Consider the following 19,920-nt stretch of genomic DNA (forward strand, 5'->3'; position numbering starts at 1 on the left):
GTCGCCGCGACGCGACGTTTATTCCGCTCGGCCTGGAGCCGACATTGCGACTGGCAGCCGCGTCGATTCCACTTTAAATACGTGCCACATTCGCCTGTCCTCTGTCGTCGTTGTGTCACTAGTTTGATCGACTTGTTCGATGGTTTTGATGAACAATGCATCGATCCCGATCGACGTCGAAATTTTGGCGGCTTTTCAACGTTCTCCAGATAATGAGAGATTAATTGAAATAGAACGGCTATTAAGGTAGTGTGGTGAGATACTTCATGATTAGAGAAGCCTTTTTCTCTATTATTTCGGATTTGACTGTAGTCTTGGAGCGATACATTTTTTTTATTATGTCGAATTCGTACGTGACAATGTATTTTGTTCATTGTTATCGTGTCTATTGTGGACTTTTAATACCAGCACTCCAAATTAATTAGGGTTTTATTATTTTGCAGAGAACTTTTTATTATTCTAATTTGAAGTACGACAGGAATGCGAATATTGGCAGCAGCTTCTAGTTTATTATTCGAGGTTTAATGGTGAACAATCAATAGATAAAACAGGTGTTTACTTTATGAGTATCAAAGAAGTAACGCTGCTGTCGTTACAAGCAACTTCTGTTTTTGAGACAATCGCCCGAGTTGGCCCTTTCTGATCACTTACTTTCATCATTACGATACTTTGTAAATGGAAAATGTTTGAAAACTGAAGACAATGGGCAAGAAACAATTGAAAAGTACGAAGAAACAAATCAATGTAGATGAAAACGTAGTACTATATAATGGCTAGCAGTATATTGATAGTGAATAAAAGGTATAAATACAGAACTTTTCGATAGCTTTAGCAATTCAGTTCTTTCAATTCTTTCAGGTGCCACTATGAAGTTGTTGTATCTCGTTGTATAGGAAATAATTTAGATTTCTGTTCTTGACATACATGTGGCTTACTGCGAGTTTTTAAAAGAAAAGTTTCATCTTAACATTGCCACGAATTTCACTCTGCCAAGAATTCTCATAAGTTTAACTTGCTCATTCGTTATCAAAGGACCTCGTACTTTCCACTTTAGCTCTTCAGGATACAGTTTCTTTTCATTCTCCATTTTCACAGCTACAAGAACAATTGAGAATTCTTTTTCGAAGGAAACATCACCTTATTGTCGTTACATTTCATAATCCAGTTATGTTATATATATAAACGTTATATTTGTGATTAAAATTGATTAGCCTAACTGAGCTTAATTAATCTGTTTGAAAGTATACGTGATAGTGATATGATTAAAGTGAATAAGTACACAGAAAGATTAAAAGTACAATTTATAAAAGAATGAAATAATCTTACGTTTTTAAATGACATCAATTGTTTCTTTCCTTCCATATTCTTAGAAATATTCTTTCATATTATTTTCAAGGAGGAAATCAATTCAGAAAGAACATGAAAAGAAAAATACATAATGCTATTTAAGAGATGCAAGATAGCTTCGTACAAAAAGTCCTTTTTGCATTAATAGTATCTAGAACTCATAGTTTCGACGAGTTTAATAATTTGAATGTTAATATCAGAAGAATTAGTCAGATTACCTCGACTCCTCGACACATCGATAAAATTTGTTATTTTCACTAACAAATATAATTTTTCACAAGCTTCTAACAGCAAAGGAAGATGAAGTGTGATCTTCGCATTGTACTCAAAATAATAGATTCTTTGACTATTGATTTTCAGATATAAAAGAACGTAATTAAAAAAAAAGAATACCAGGAAAAAGGAACTGGTATCTTCTCTTGTATTTTGGAGCTTGGAATTTTCAATACTAAGCAAACGTACACTGCGTTTAAACCAAAATTCTGGTCGCTGAATTTTCTTCCAATTTTCAACGTGGTTCCCAACGATCGACCGAACGGACGACCAAACAGATTATGCGCGGTTGTCCAGGGATTCAATTTAGCCCGGTCCGCGATTAGCGAGTGAATGGAAGTGCTTGTTTGCGTGTATAACGCGTGGTCGAAACTCTCGCTAAAGTGGCGGGAAACGCTGGGGCCGAAACACGTTGCAGCCACATCGTGAAATCGAAAGTGCGCTAGAGAGAGGATAGCGTATGTACGTCCACGCGAGTCCATATTTCATACGCGATACAAGTTTACAACCGCTTCATCGTATTCCCATCCTTGACAGAATCCATCCCCATATACACTGTGTTTTAGAATGTTGGTATTTAATTTGAGAAGTATTTGGTACTTGTTGAAACAAATGAAAGAGCGAATAAATATGAATAAACACTCAAATAGAAGGTTAATATACATAAATGCAAATATTACCAGATCGCGGATACTTACGCGTTTGTAGCAAATTTAAAATAGAAAAAGTGAGCAGAATGCTTATCATACAGAAGGATGTATAAAATATCCAAAATGTGACACGTTATTATATTTAGCTAATAAAACAATATATAGATACAAACGTAATCAAATCTTCTATGCTGTTATAAGTTCACAGTCGAGAATATCTTTTAACTCAAAAGATAATGATTTAATTTAGATCCACATTTGTTAAGAGTTGCTTATTTCGATCAGCTTTACATGTTCCTAAAGTTTGCCACCGAGTTTCTGAAACACCCTGTATACGATTCCGTGCAAATTCTCCTAAAATCGGATCGCGTTTTATATCGCTGTTCGTAATCGTTCGGTTCGTTCGTGACCTCGTTTATTTTTTCTGCGCGACTATCTCGGGCAATATTCTCGCGGATTAAAATCGTTCCAATCTCAATTAAAACAGATAGCGTCGTGAAAATAAAAGTGAATGGGAGAAAATGTGGAGGTGGAAGAAAAAATCCATGGATACGAGCTTGGTACGGTTAATTTGAAATACGGAAAGATGGGAAGATCCATCGTACTGCCAGGCTTCGATATTATTAGGTTAGGATGTACGAGTAACGATGGTTACGTTTTACGTTGGTATCGTTAAATTAAGATTTAGAGCGAGCATGGGAGAAGATTAGCTGAGGAATTGGAACAGAGTAACATTGAAACAATTAGACCAATTGTAGGAAATAAAAGAGCGATTCGACAAGGAAGAAGATTACTACGATATCGTACAACTTGTGAAATATAGAAATATTTTAAATCCAATGGAGAAGCTGCTCGTGCAAGATAAATTCGTGTATTGTGGCAATTAAATCCGTAGATCCTAGACGTAGTCTACGATAGCAACAACATAACAGGTACTCTGTGTACTGAGCGGATCTAAAAATACGTCCTCCATTATGACCTTAGCGATCAGTTCAGATATTTACAATAAAAAATAAACCAGAATATTCTATTCACTAGAAAATTCTATATTTATAAATATATCTTACATATATCCAATATAATATTGGAAGTACACATTTTTGAAAAATAAAATATAGTTTGTTCAAAAAAAAAATTCCAAATAAGAACTAGAAGGATTTCATCGTTGCATCGTTATAAAATTCGCCTTTTATTTAAACAAGGGTAAAAAAAAGCAGTGAATAACGAGGGAAGCTCTCTCTCTTGGTTACTCGATACTACTAAGTATCGATAAATATTTTCAACACGAATTCAACCATTTACGTCCGTGGTTCACTACATACAATTCCTGCTATGTATCCGTAACGAAATCCTCATCGAATTGCAACGCTTAACGGATTGGCGAAACATATGAAAATCCAATCAAACAACGCGTGATACGTCTATGCGTTCGTACGTGTATAGTGTATAGCCAGAGGCGGCGTGAAACGTTGGAACGAATCGTTCTCCAGCGATATTGTTCCAGTTTCATTGATCGGCGGCGGGTTCGTTAAGGGATAGCAGGGCGCGTGTTTCAAGTGCCTCGAAAAGTTGAGATCACGGTGGTCTCCGCCGGTTTCTATTAATAGATGCACGTGTGCACGCATGACGGGGCGCACCCCGATAAATCAGCGACACGATAAAAGACTGGTCGGAGAACCCGCGAGGCCCACGCACACGCAGATACGACCGGCAAAATCTCCTGTCGATCTATATAAATCGCCAGGAAATGCTTGCCAATAGGCAACAAAAGATTTATCTTTCAATTTTATTTTTAGATAGATTTTTTGACCAATTTTTTGACGGTTTGTATAGTGTGTTGATTTTTAGGTCTGTTCAAACTTGTAACGTTTGAGTGGCGGTCGTGATTGGATCGGTCGTTTTCATTTTTGATCATTTTATCGTTTGATTCGTCTTGCACGATTGAACTAGGGCAGTTACAAAATGAAATTTAACGTAAAAAAGAAATCGTAGATCTTTAAACTAATAATCGCGGCTCGAGTGGTCCGCAGAAAAATTAAGATGAAAATAGATCGACATATTCTATCTTTATAATCGTATTACAGGACCTGGACCTATTACGCTATGAGCAATCAGACCTGCATTCATTCCGCGTACCAACTTTTTACCTCTGTATAATGCTTGAAATACTGAGAATTTTAAGCTTTCACGTCCTAAATTGCACACATATATAGTTCTTAGAATTCGAGGTTTCAAATAAAAGAAGCTATCTGGCATGTTGGCAAGAGATCAAGACGTGACTTCTATTGAAATCTCCGGTCGTAGCTTGTAATTGTAATTTGAAACGCGATCAAATAATGTTTAACATTTAAAGTGTACATTGGTCAAGATTGGCCAAATGATTAAAAATTATAAAAAATTCTATAATGTTGTAGAAGTTTTAAAAGTGTTCTCTAACGATCTATGTAAAATAATGTCTTCAACCAACAACAAGAGAAAAGAATGAAATTCATTAAGTATCAAAATACTAAGAACCTCTAAGCTCAGTTCCTGAAAACTTTTGTAATTCCTACAACACCGTGAAGAGAAACAATTCTCAGGAAAATCCTAATCTGGTTTTGTAACGACGCGACGAAGCGTCGCCGTTCTCAAACCGCACGACACCGAAATAGCGTTCAGCCAACGCACGTTCCGCAAAATAAACATATACTGAACCGCCGTTTTCATATAACGATTTCCATAACGCGACTACTATCCTCGTATATGTCTCTATCTTTCTGAATTCGTTAGGACACGGTCGATTTCCAAAGTAGCGTTATAGGTGACGCGAAAAGGAATTCCCTAAAGCTCATCGAATGGCAGAAAATCGAATTTCGATCTGGTTGATTGCATTCATTTCGCGGATGCTGTGCGACCGGTAGATGAGAAAGAGACGAGCGAACCACTCACCGCAATGGATGCTCCGACTCAGCCGTGAAATCCTCTCCGAGAACGCGTTGTTTTGTGTACGCCTCCACGAGACGTACACGCTTTGCTCACGTTTGTTTGGTCGAATCGAAAATCAACTTCGTCCATGGACTCGCGCAAGTTCGATGCAATTGTAGATTTTATCGTTTTCGCAACGAAGTTTCACACTTTTGTCAGTTCGAAGAATCGGGCAAATTCGTACATTGTCACGTTTTTAATATCGATCTTTTATCGTGGCAAAGTTTCAATGAATTTATTACTTTATAATTAGCAAGTGATAAATGTCAAAATTTACTTTTTTTTTTAATGACAGAGAAAACGCACTGGTTATTCGATTCTATTCGACGGGATCGTACATCGGTGTTTTAAAGTTTCGCGGTCTTTGAGGATCGAAACCGAACCGATACAAAAGTTGCGCAGAAGCAGACGCTGCAAACGCATCGTCGACACTGGCACGAAGCGGGTCTCTTAGGTTGGAGAACCGGACGCGGGCCACGGTTGCATCCCCGCCACGATTTTGCTGCGAGAAACGGGCCTTAAGGCTTGCTCACAATCGCGAATATATCCGCTTCTCCTAGTATGAAACACATCTACGGACAGTTGCTAACGATCGACGACGATTCCCCACGCTTCAATTTCAAGAATGGATTCTCAAATCGAAAATTCGAGCGCGAATCAAGTAGGCGTCACACGCCGTGCTTCGTCGAACGCCCCTGGAATTTTTCATTTTGACATCCCTCATTCTTTTTTTTCTTGCTGGAGTACGCGAAGGAGGAAGAATATTTTCCCAGGGGACACATTAATTTACATGCAACCCGCGAGTCCCGTTCTTCATCCGGCTATTCGAATGGAGTAACCATATCTTTCTTATACCGTGTTACCAAAAGATTTCGCGGACAAAGTGCGAATATTCCTCGGTTGTTTTATCGACGAGTTTGAATTCCACGCGAAATTCTCCGTGTGTTATATGTATCGAGCGAAGGCCGGCTCGTTTTCTGGGACAAATTAAATTACGTTTGATAGCATCGCCTACGGTCCGGTTTCCACGAGATTTACGAAGATGAGAGACGTCGACTCGCTCGAGTGAGTTACGAGCAACGCTACGAATTGCCCAATGGTGCGACGCGATAACGAAACTGCATAATGCGACGCGCGAGATACATATCAATTTTCCATCGGCTACTTTCCCCAGCTGGTTGCAAAGGGAAACTGCAGCCCTCAATGTGGACAGCGTATACATGTCGAGTGGTGTACCAACCTTCGTTCTGTTCAAATTCGATGAACATTCCTCTTCGACGATCAAGGAGAAGTTAAACGACACGATACGACGTTCGATGTAAGCTTGCATCTCGTCGATCGGCTGGAAAGATCCAAGAACGATTTACAACTTCTTATTGAGCATTTGAGATTCGATTTCGTGATATGGGTGATTGATATGGGATTGGAGGAAAATAGTAAAAATTCTGGGTTAGCAACGATTAATGGCATGAAACTATCGTGCGAAAAATTCAAAAAAACTCATTATTGAGAAATCTTTGGTATATATAGCACTTTTGGTATACGTTTTTTAAATGCAAGATTTAATACAAATAAATTATGCAACGTCATTGTAATTTCAAAGAGACGATGTTGTATGATTCGTAATTTTCTATTTTTATCCAGTATCTGAGCAGTGTATCGTTAAAAATGTAAACCAGCCAAATTACACATCGTTGTACGCGAAACAAGAGCAGTTGGATCAAGGAACTTCGAAGAGTAACTGAACTCATAATTAATTAGATCGTGTATAATTAAATTAAAGGGAATACGTAATTTGATTAAAGCTTAATCCGTTAGTGATTAATCTGTTGTTCTTAGTCAAATATAAAATACAGCGTAGAGTATAAATATTGAGTGAACATATATGAGATTATACGATGTATAACATCAACGAAAGTGGAAAATTTGCCATCACCCAATATCGTAACAGTTACAAATTCCAATATCACATTAATAATGTAATAAATCGTGCGTTAATATTTAAATCCCCGACCTACGAGCATCGTCTCTCCTTTATCAGAGCGATCAAACAATTTTCAAACTCCAAAGTATACCACTTCGAGTTTACTAATACAGGATAATGAAGCAGTCTTTTAAAATTCCGCGCAACAACGAGAGTTATACGAGTTTAGTTTTCTCTGCCATCTCTGTCGAGTTAATGAATTATAAGCAGAGTTAGTGAAAAAAGCTGGGGGGAAAAATAATAATGGAGATCTCGAATTGGAGTCACGCGAGGTGACATCGCGGGATGAGAAGCGAGCATTTAGGTGGACGACCTCGGTCCACCCGGGCGTCGACCCGCAAGACAGAGACACGTGAGACGATACAAAGAGTTTCAGACGTGGCCGTGCAAGAGGACGAACGCCTGGTCAGTGTATGAAATTGACACCGTGTATTACAGAGAAAGCTGACTCTCCGGGCGCTTTCTTAAGCTCCTGAGACACGGAGCCCGACGCGTTACCGGATTTCAGGCCTCGCGAGGATGAAATTCATCCGCGCCGGAAACGCGAGGAAACGGGGTAATCTTCGCGCGTGGTGTAGCATTCGTCGAGAGTTTTATGCTGAAACCATGACCAATTTATTGTGCGCCGTTTGTATCGTGCAAATTGCATGGTGCATGTGAAAAAATTTTATACCTATATCTCATCTGACAGAAAGATAAGAAGAAGTACAGAAGGAGAAAGGAGAAAGAATATTCTGAAAACTAAGTAAATTAATAATACGTTGATTATACGACTACTATGTGAATAATGTTTTGTTTAAAGAATATATATTCCGTGATCTAATTTTTATTCGTTTTATTTGCAGTTTCTATACTGTGCTTTTTGAACGTGATAATTGTTTTGAATGATGCTACAGGTTATTAAAAGACGAATGTTTGAAGATTTAAAGGCTGGGAGAAGTAGGAACGCTTAATAAACATGAAATTTAAAATTAATTTTTTGTGTCCTCTTCCACATGGAGTGTTTCATCTGTCTTTCTCCTATCTAAATACAATATTCATACGTGTAAATTATGGGGAGCGTATATTTATATTAATACGTCCTTGATCTTTTTTTTTTCGTTGTTTGATATAATACGTGCATTTTAATTTTCCACTCATTATAATTGAACTACATTATTTCTCATGAACGAGTATATTATGCTCACATTTTCTCTCTCAAATATCCCAAAAATGAAAATGGAAAATTATTTTCGAACCTAAAGGTATTGACCTTTTGGAACCTTCAGTTGATTCGATCTTTTTTATTCTCCGCGTTAAATACTGTATATTTTTAAAGATTAAGGATAAAAAGGAAGCAAATAATTAACGTTAAAAACACGATAAAAATTCCTTCTAAAGAAGACAGATATTGTCAAATATTTATTTCCTTCGGAAGATGAAATATTACTTCTTATTGTCAAAATGTTAACGTTACATCAGCATTGCTCGTAAACCCGACGGGTTGTATAATACCGTGTCACCTGTCACATTTGTCCGCGGCAATTAGACCAACTTGTACTTGTCTCTGTCAGTGGGCGTTAGAATTTTAATCGTGACCTGGTTTTCATAGTTCATCGGTCAGGAACGAAAAAACGGACAAGAATGCGACAGCTCAAAGAATGTAGCCGCATTTGTCTACCGAATCGCCGATAATCCTCTTCCTGTTCCCTTGAAATGCTCTGTAATTTATCAAATTGATCGAAGACATATAACGACAGCTCGTGACAGATCTCGTTATATTATTAAAATTCTAACACGGTAGTTAATCAGCATTCTTTATTCACCTAAACTGTCATATTTAAACTCTTGCTGCATAAATCATTCAAAAATTCTATTACTTTTATATCTTTCAAATTCAGAGGATTCTATAACAACTTGCAAAACGATTCAATGTCGCTATCAGTGTTGCAATCAATTATCCCTACTCTTGTTACCACCTGCTCTCGAAATTAATTATTAAAAAATTCTCTTTCATCTTACTCCGTAAACGTAACGTCATCGAAAGACATAAAAACATACGTGTAACAAAATTTAACTTTTATATATGTTGATGTTTAAGGGAATTGCAAAATATAAGAGAAATAATTTATTACAGCTTTATGAATATTTCAATTTTTACGAGACACAGTTTAGATGAATTTAAATCGAATCAAGAACAATGGAAAAAGTATTAGACAAATTCTTGAAACTCCCTTTCACAAACAAACTTCGATAATGTTAACTGATTGAAAAAAAAGTAGCGTATGAAGTCTTGCATTAAAGTAATAATATTCACCATCTATGAATCAAACTTCAATAACTTAATCATTTTTCGTTTCATAAGTATCATCGCAAAAACCTATCCAAAATTGTCATCGTCTCTTCTAATCACTCCAACATGTCAACATATATTGGAAACAATCTTTGCCAATCCTGGACAAATTGTTAGAAGCATTGTTCCACAATGCTGTTAACATCGGAAAGAAAGTTTACTCGTCGAGAAGGTACGGAAAAGAATGGAAGAACAGGAGCAATCGCGGATGCAAATCAACGAGGGACGCGCGTCCCGATGCGATAGCTCGACGGCCAATACGAGACGAGTGGCCCTTATCGAGGATTAGCTTAGAGTCTAGAGGGCGGACGATCCGGACTGAATTTCGATGAATCCGGATAACCGACTGCGACGACTGGTCCGGCCGCTATTGAGAACTCTCCTTAATCTCGTCCTCGGGTCGGTTGTTCCAGTCGAGCCGCTGTCGACCTGTTGGCGAGTGGAAATGCCCACTAGAGAAAGAGAAAAAGCGACGATATCGCGGGCCTAGAACATCCGCTGGAAGAGAAATTGCGAGGATAGAGAGTCCGTAGTGGACGAATGCTCGGTTGCCTTCTGATTCAACGGAGGAACGCTCGAAACGATGAAATATCGACGAAGTTGGAGAATTTTATTCGCACTGAAATGTCTGGGTTTGTGGTTCTAATGGAAGAGTCGTGGGATGATGGAGGATCTGATTTAATTGCCGGTAATTCGAATGTATATGTTCGTCCAGTATTGGGATATTAACATCTCAATAAGACTACCCGACGATTGATAAATCATTGGAAATGTAATTCTACTGCCGTTCTTCAATTTGTATATTTCGATCTTTGATTTTAAGATGTTTGATGTAAAATGCAATAATTTTCTTATGTTTTGTTCCGACGCAAAATATTTGTTAACGTTAGAAAAACAGAATTAGATGGGAAATGACTGAAAGAAGCTGGTAAGGAGAGAAACGATCAGAAGTTACGATTTCTTCAAACGACTAAACAATTAGTTGATAAACAATTAAGGATCAAGTCGGAAAGTTTTCCTGAGTTCGTAGTTGGCGAGTTACTTTAAATGGTTTCCATTATAGGGGCTGCAGGATATTCTCTGGTGTTTTCTTTAACCCCTTTGGTATGGAACTGGCCGCTAGTATGGCCCTTTGGTATGGAGCTGGACGGTACTCTCTATTATGAACGTGTATTTTTCGCGTAGATAGTGTTTGCTGGCCTTGCCATGATATTTTCCTTTACTTTCTTTTTATATTATCTCCAAGGATTTTAGATGGAATAAAATGTAAAAGATATGTTAGAATTAAAAAGAAGAATATGAAAAATTTCATTTTATTTTTCTGCATTATATTTTCAAATTTGCTGCGATTGCCTCGCTATAGATAAATTTATAGGAATAATTTCTTTGTTATTCGATAATGTTTAAAGGAATCGAAAAATTTCTGAAGTTTGGTATTTGAAAAGCTTACGAGTAAGCTAAGTTGATCAGCTGATTCTTTTGCTTTTGTAAATTTGAATACTAATCAGGCGCTAAAATTGAGAAATTTGCAGAAATTGAGGTTGATCCCTTTAGCCTCTGCGTACCTCGTACATCGTTTAGAAGCATACGAAGACCGTTTCATGGCGAGCGGTTATATTCACACCTAATATATGAATAGGGTTTCGCGGCGAGTAACCATACTCTCCATAGTAGCGAAAGGGTTAATAGTTGATAATAAACGGTGGCTCGCTAGTAGAGCTAGAGTTTCACAAGGATTGTGGTCAAATCTGTTTCCGGGACACCTTTAGAAGACCAAAGGTTGTAGTAACCAGGACAAGAGTATGCAAGAAACAATCCCTATTACGTTTCTAAATTGAAACAGAATTAACGTATGAAAATCATAACATGTAATTTCAGATTGATTTTGTTTTAAATTCTGGAACTCTATTGAACGCGTGATAATTCCATATTCTTGACTCATTGGGTACCTATATATGCGTAACTATATAAATCACATAATTTACTGAACTCGGATCTTGCCATCCTTCCGCGTTATTCAATAAATATAACTCAATAGGATCGTATTTGTACGTCAATTGTATGTTATAAAATGAACTTTATGATCATGGCGCGTTTTGCAAATTGTACTTATTATTGACAGTTAAATCCGCGAGGTTTTCCTCGGATTAAATGTTTCTGAACAAAAGCGATGGAAATCTCGTAGCTGGAACAAATAATGTCGGTAATTCTGATAATCGCGATGAAACGAAGCCGAGCGAGGTAAACGCGAGTTCATTCACGAGACTACGGAATTCATCTGAAAAGAAAAACTCGTAATGAGAAAGAATAATACACTGCAACCGCTCGCATTTCGAACAATGCAGCATTTCACGTTCAACTTTGCTTCAGGAGGCAAGACGCTCGTGGAATAACAAGGACGTTCATCGACCACATGGTTATTATTATCGACAATTATCCACATTTATCCAGACAGTTTTGCGTCTCGCGCACTGCCAGACAATAATCGTTAAATTAATTGCCGACAAAGATATTGCAGCAAAAAATTGGTGATAAACGAGCGATTGAAATCTGCTAGGTCGATAGAAAAGAGAAATAATAATAATTGTTATTTAATTATTACAAATTGTTATTATTAATTATAATATTGAAGTTCATGAGTAATTACAATATTGGATACAATATAGTAGGATTTATGACCTCATGAATTTCATAGATCGTATAACGTCGTAATTATTAGTTTTGTGTTTTGTATGATATAGAGGGTAGTTTATGGATCCTAACAAAAGGCCGTAACAAAACTGTGAATAGGTCAGTTCCAAACATGTATATGTAGTCAGTTCCCCAATTTAAGATATATACATATAGTTAATAAATGTATTGAAGGCAATAGAAAATTTAGTATTAAATACTAATTTATTTTTTGAGACGATAAAATATTGGTACGATAGAAACTACAGTTGTAACAAAAATGCATCGCCATTTACTTTCCTGCGCGCTATTATACAGAAACCACAAAGACCATGCAAAATCCATTGCTTTTAATTATCTCATTTATTATACTAATTATGACCGTCTAATCTATTTTGTAATAAATTATGCGCAAGTGTACACAATATCTTACCCCATATTGTGCACAACAACAGTTCAATTCTTAGAGACCCATCCTCTGCTTTGCGCAAAGATCGAAAGAACCGGAGTTCTCCATTCATTTTTCTAAAACCTAGCTGTCTAATTTTAAAAACGTAATCGAAATATCTAAAACCACACGCAGATCGTTGAATGATTTTATTAAAATTGAAATTAGCGGGTAGCGACTGTGGCGACAGTTGCATGGTGCATTTGAGTTATTAATCGAAATATTTATGCTTTGTGTACACGGTGGTATTATCTGTTAGCTTGGCGTGAACGCACGCGACGACGACGTCGGTTCGAAAGGCATGGCCTCGCGGTGCAATTACTTTAATTCTCCTAATTGAGGAGACGCGTCGACGTGACGCCTTCGGTGTGGAAGACGCGTGGCGAACGGACAAAGTGATACGGTCGAGCCGAGGCGTGCGATTTCGAGCACGTTACCGCCTCAGCGTCGATTAATCAGATACGAGCCTCGTTTTCAAGCCCCACCTCTGCTACTCTTGACGATGGCTCCTTGTTTTTGCCCACCGAAGTGCGTGATTATCGAGTCGAATGGCGCCTCTGAGTCGCTGAGAGATACGAGCCTCTTGTGCTTCGATTTTTCTGTTCGGTGGTAGGTTTTGTTTGAAGTCGGATTAACAGCCAGAGTTCAGGGTTGAATGTAAGTGCCGTGAATGTTGAATATCATGGTTGTCGAATTAGGAGTGGATTATTATGGGAGACTTCTTTCTTTTTCATCCAAGGTACAAGAGGAATTTAATAAAAGAGTTAATGATTGAATTTATTCAAACATATTTGGACTGGTTGAATAGGAAGTTTTTTTAATCATATGATTGTTGAATTGCAGGTACATTTTTATTATGGTACATTTTTGTTATGAAGGGTACAAGATTAAATTTTAGATTAAATTCTTTTAAATGAAGTATTTCTATTCAGCCTACTAAACGTCGCGGTCTTCCTCTATCACAACCCTCCTCTTTTCTCCAGACAGAGTCACCATATCGATAAATCGACATACGAAACTATGGCTATACAATCATGTTCCAGTACGACATTGAAAGAGGCGAGAAGGATGACAACTCCCTAAACGAAAGTTATGAATGTTTGCGATTCACCTACAAACGGAATCTCTCAAAAACTTCTCTAAATACCGAAAACCACTTGATTGATTCGGAACAAAGAACAGTCGCGTTTCTTCGATCGAACAACCAGTTCTATCGTTACCACTGATACGAAAACACGTATGCTACGAATTGACGTGGCGAAACGGAAAATTCTGTCGCACGCTCGTCGTATTATCAGCCCCGTGAATATGGTGTTCCCATTTCCCGTGGCTAGATGTTTCCCCTTCCATTCTCTCTCTCTCTTTCTCTCTCTCTCTCTCTCTCTCTCTCTGTTTCGTTGTCCCCGGTCCGAGCTCTCTTCCGTTTTCGCCTCTGACCATGCCCACATCCTGTCCCAATGCAATCAAATTACTCGCTGCTCGACGCGCCAACGGGGAAATGTCGTTAACCGTGGTGGTTATCGCCGGTGCGTGTCGCGTGTCGCGCTTTAAATCGAGTTTGTACCTTCTGCACGATCGGCCTGTGCCCGGGCTAAACCCGATTTTTGTTTTCGTCCGGAGGAGATTCCCTGGTGACCGGACGCGATCGACCAACCCCATCCTCACCGTACCAGAGTCACTCTGCCATTCCGTTTCGCGTCGCTTGCAATGGCTATCGGATGGTCTTCTCTCCCTTTGCTCGCTCGTGTGTTTCAACCGTCCTCGAAATTCGATCATAGGGTGATGAAGGATGTAGCATGCGAATGAAAGTTTCAATGGGTTTTCAAGAAGATTTTAGAAGGATTTTTTTTTTGGAATATGATACTGTGATGGGAAGAAAGGAAAGTTTAAAATTGGAACACTATGAATTTTAGTAATTTTTCTAACAAAAAAAAAAAAAAAAAAAAAAAAAATTTTTTTTGGAATATGATACTGTGATGGGAAGAAAGGAAAGTTTAAAATTGGAACACTATGAATTTTAGTAATTTTTCTAACAAAAAAAAAAAAAAAAAAAAAAAAATTAGCGTGTTAGTGATAGTCGTCTATTTTATGGTGTATATTACGTTTATTAAATGTAAATCAACTTTATAGAATTATGATGACCTTTTATGCTTCTTAGTTTAACTTTCTTCTTTCCGCCATTGTATGTATATTATACATGTAGAGGGTCGTTCGCCTAAAGGAAAGAACTGCAGAAAGGAAAAATAGTAAGAGAATGAAAGAAACGAAAATAGTACAGAACGACAGCTAAGGAAGGAAAAGGAAATAAAGAAACGGAAAAGACGCTTCCTGTAGGTCTACTACACCCACAAGAACAACCTAATGTCTGCTTAACGTAGGATACTTCTACTCTATCTCTCCATTGTCTGTTTCTTAATGTGCTTCTAATCTATGCAGTATAAGAAAGTATTAGAAAATCGTATTATAATATTATATCACTTATTTTGCTTTCCATTTCTTAGGAATTTTGAAGCGTTTATTGGCCAAATATTTTTTAAACATACTTGATATTTTTTATTTCGTTATAAAGAAATCTGTTTTCATACAATATTTCTACTTATAAAGCTTAATATTTCGGAAGCGATGATTCAATCTCGGCGGTAATGCAATCTTCGTAGATTGAGGTTAACGCGTAGCACAGCCTGTCATTGCGGAATGATTGTAAAATACAGGCGGATTCGTGACACGAAAACGCTGCGGCACGAGCTGATCGAGAATAACGACGCAGCAACGGAGCGCGAGTTCGGTTGTTCCCGAGGGAGCGACAAATCTTAATTCCCGAGCACCGATTGTCCTCGTTTCTGGCTGGAAACTGGTTCATCGATAACGCAACTTCCGCCTGGGGATTCTCATTTGACTGAAACGCACGCAATTATTTTTCGTCGAGCTGTCGCGTTTTTCGCGTGGTTGATGAATTCAACGTTACCAGTTCGATATATGCATTCAAATTGCGCCCCATACTTTTCCCTTCACCTATATGATCATTTTTCCTCTCCTTTTTCTGTCTATTTCTCTCTCTCTCTCTCTGTTTCTCACGCACATACACACACACATACACACATACACCAATTTACTGTAACATCGATGGAGCGAAATTTTCGTCGAACGCGGTCCATCGACGATTATCGTTTCATGCGGCTCGTTAATTAGATTTTAACCAGGCGACTGGAAAAACCTAATTTCGATTTTTCCGCCAAAATAACGCTGAGCTCCATCGGTTCGATTAATCACATTCCCGGTGCTTTTTCCCCCCGCGTAGAAAAGCTTTTTCTCTAGATCGCGTTGGATCAGCGTTAGATCGACGACTGACGTCGCGAGACAAATCGTCGCACGCAGATTTGCCGATCGGTAACGTCGAAAGATACGACGAAACGGATTCATGAAATCCAGAAATATATCGATTCGCTCGGTCGTTTTTATTTACGCTTAAAGAATAGCCGACCAGCTATTCCATGTATTCCCTACGAGAATCGGAACCGTTGTATTTTGATTCACGTTCGTTCGTTATTTTAAAATCGATAACGCTTTTACTATCGAGGTTTCGATGTTTTACTAAACGGCTGTTCAGGTTAGTATTAACTGATCGCGGTCGGACAAACGTTGTCGATTATCGTTCTCGGCATACACTCGCATAACGCTATTCGTTTAGAAAGCTCGTAATGCGGTTGACTTTTCAATGAAATTTCGAAATTCCATCGACGTGGCCACCGGTCCCGAATTGAATTGTAATGAATTCTGGATACGCAGACCGCGTAACAGTATTAAAGTGGCTTCATTTACGTTTAATCGGTTGGGTCGCGTAAATTGAATGGCGTTAGGAACATCCGGTTTACATTAACACAATTGATTCCTTTCGTCCAGACATTACCGGGAAAAATGGTACAAATAACGCCATAATAATCGTCACAATCGCGATACTCTCTGTGTATGTATGATTTGTTTTCAACACGAATAGATTTAATGTAAAATTTAGTTGGTATTCAAAATTAACAGGACGTGTTCGAGATATATCAACTTTGGTTGCAATATCGTCCAATTGCTCCGATCATATCCTAACTAATTTTCAAATTCGAAATTGCCATTATGAATGTGCCCTGTGCACTTAATAATTACTTAACTTCACAATCGCAGACTAATACTATGTAGGAGTCTCGTTTAGATTTATTAATTTATTTGACTTGACTTGAAATATTCCTTTAAATTTGTACGCTCGTCTTAAGTCAAATTAGGCGACTTTAAATTATTTGAATCTATGTAATTCGAAATATCTCAGTCAAGTATATCAGCCAATCTCTGTCGTTCACCTAAATTGAAGTTATTTATGTTCAAATAACTTGATTCGAAGAGAGTATCTCTGAGCAAATGGAATAAGTACTAGTACTTAATTAAACATACTAAAAATATTCTGCATACGAAGCGTAACTAAACATAAAGTTCGGAAAAGGTCGAGTTAATTTAAGCAACTGATATCTAAGTAACCGATGCATATCATTCTAGTTTCGTGTATTTTAGGTATTTATTTTGAAGCAATTGCTAGCCATGTAACTTGTCGTGTATAATCAAAGACTCGAACTCGGGTTTGCGAAATTCGACTAGATCGATTAATCTGAACGAGATTAGCGCTATGACGGTGGCGGCTAGTGTCAACTACTACCAACTAGACTCAACTTCTCCATACTTATTCTACCTTTTTACTTTCTAACTCTTCATAGTTATTAAATTTTCTCGTAATTTTCTTAATTCTTACCACGCAAGTTACCTTCAAAACTAGCTAATTGTAAAACTAACGCGTTAATCCTACGACAAACAACACGAAACCATCCTTCAACAGAATATATCTGGTAAAAGGATTGTCTTACTCTTTGTCTCGTACAATCGTCCATGTATCTTTCAGGAACACGTAATTCCAGTAGAAAATATAAAAGTGGAAGTACGAGGAAGTTATTTGGATGGGTGTATAGGTGCGGTTCCCATGCAATATTAGCGGCACGTTCGTGTTCCCGGTAGTATAGCTCGAAAGCAGTCGACCTTGGGTTCAATCTCGCGGGAATTCGGGAACCTCGGCGGCAGTAAGGATCCCCTTCAGCCCCGTTTGCTGGCCGTTTCTCAGCCTAAAGCGAGTAAGAGAGAGAGAGAGAGAGAGAGAGAGAGAGAGAGAGAGAGAGAGAGAGAGAGAGAGAGAGAGAGAGAGAGAGAGAGAGAGAGAGAGAGAGAGAGAGAGAGAGAGAGAGAGAGAGAGAGAGAGAGAGAGAGAGAGAGAGAGAGAGAGAGAGAGAGAGAGAGAGAGAGAGAGAGAGAGAGAGAGAGAGAGAGAGAGAGAGAGAGAGAGAGAGAGAGAGAGAGAGAGAGAGAGAGAGAGAGAGAGAGAGAGAGAGAGAGAGAGAGAGAGAGAGAGAGAGAGAGAGAGAGAGAGAGAGAGAGAGAGAGAGAGAGAGAGAGAGAGAGAGAGAGAGAGAGAGAGAGAGAGAGAGAGAGAGAGAGAGAGAGAGAGAGAGAGAGAGAGAGAGAGAGAGAGAGAGAGAGAGAGAGAGAGAGAGAGAGAGAGAGAGAGAGAGAGAGAGAGAGAGAGAGAGAGAGAGAGAGAGAGAGAGAGAGAGAGAGAGAGAGAGAGAGAGAGAGAGAGAGAGAGAGAGAGAGAGAGAGAGAGAGAGAGAGAGAGAGAGAGAGAGAGAGAGAGAGAGAGAGAGAGAGAGAGAGAGAGAGAGAGAGAGAGAGAGAGAGAGAGAGAGAGAGAGAGAGAGAGAGATAGCGGACTTTATGCTTCTAAGCCGTCGTTATTGCTGCGGCGCGACGGTTTGCACGCCGCGGTATGCGTTTCATGAAAGATGGATCGCGTGCCACGTACCCTTATAGAGACTTCTCTTCCAAGGGTCATGCATTGGCCATGAAAAAGGCTTTAGACATAAGAAGCGACTTTAACGTAATACTCGTGGCCTGGGCGCACGCGACTTTCCCGTATAATTTTTTTCCTTTTTTCTCCTCTGCTCTTTCCTCTCTTCCTCTTTTTTTCGCCAGAATATCCGCTTTAAATGGCTCGAGAGGCAGAGTTACGATGTCACGGCATTTTTTTTGCGATAATTTTTTAATGCAACCACCGGAGGAGACTGGAGAGCAACGTTTTGAACGATGAGAGGGTTGTAAATGTTTAAAGGGAACGGTTTCGTAAAGTGTGTGTCTTGGTAGGTGAAAGCCTTAGGGAAAGATTAATCGTTAACGTTAGATGGGTCGGATAAAAGTTTCTATCCCCTGTTTATTAATGACTATAGAACGACGTACATAACGATCGTACAGCTGGGTGGCAGATTGTATATATGTAGATCCGAATGTCAAATATTTGATGTCCTCGCAGAGGCAGTGCTCGTGCAAATGTTTGGCAGAAATGTGCTCGCAGAACTTGCATCGGTACGTTCTAAAAGTGAGATCGTGCTGATTCGCCAGTTCAATATTCGTATTTCCGTCGAATCGGTGTAATTACGTGCCCTACTTTGAATATGCAATTGCGACTCTTACTTCCTTTTATTGCATGAAATGCAAATGAGCAAAAAAGAGGAAGGTCAAGCAGTGTGTACATATTACAGATATGCATTGCCAGAGCTTCTGATAAATATGCTACGCATTAATAATTATAATTAAAATCATGTAACGAAAAGAAATATGCACACAACAATTTTACCAAACACGTCCGCGTATTTTCAATAATTAAGAAAATGAAAAATCTGAAAAGATTCGTTATATGTTTCTACCTTACTAGTTAATTCTAACGATGTAGGGATAAGTAAAAATTTTATATTTCATTCGTGAATTTTTTATATTTTATCTCGAACCTGTCCCGCTTTCTCTCTCGCCGAAGAACCTTTGAAAAATAGCCGTGGAGAGTGATCAAATCCTAACTCCGTACACTATGAAATCGGATCATTTCACCTACTCTAATCGATGGTACACAGAGGAAGGCGAGCGATCGCAATGCTTTCGTGTTAAATTTAATCGCACTAAATTTGATCGGTGTCCATAACATCGATTAGCGGCGGTATACCTACAATGTTACGAGGGCTGTGAAAGTTGTAGCTGGATGTGGCTCAGCTTGAGGGATCGGCAGTGTAACAGGGACAAAGTTTTCACAGCTAGATCGTCGTGTGTTGTCGTCTTTGTCGCCGTCTTCGTCGTCGTCGTCGTCGTCGTCGTCGTCGTCGTCGTCGTCGTTGTCGTCGTCGTC

General features: G+C 38.7%; 1 protein-coding gene across 8 annotated transcripts in view; it reads left to right on the plus strand.

The window, feature by feature from the left end:
• LOC100743303 (E3 ubiquitin-protein ligase MYCBP2) overlaps positions 1-19,920 on the plus strand; it is a 265,639-nt gene that overhangs the window by 123,916 nt on the left and 121,803 nt on the right. The gene's annotated exons all lie outside the window — the stretch shown is intronic.

Source organism: Bombus impatiens, unplaced genomic scaffold (genome assembly GCF_000188095.3).
Source record: "Bombus impatiens unplaced genomic scaffold, BIMP_2.2 scf_0197, whole genome shotgun sequence".
In the NCBI taxonomy this organism is placed as follows: Eukaryota; Metazoa; Arthropoda; class Insecta; order Hymenoptera; family Apidae; genus Bombus; species Bombus impatiens.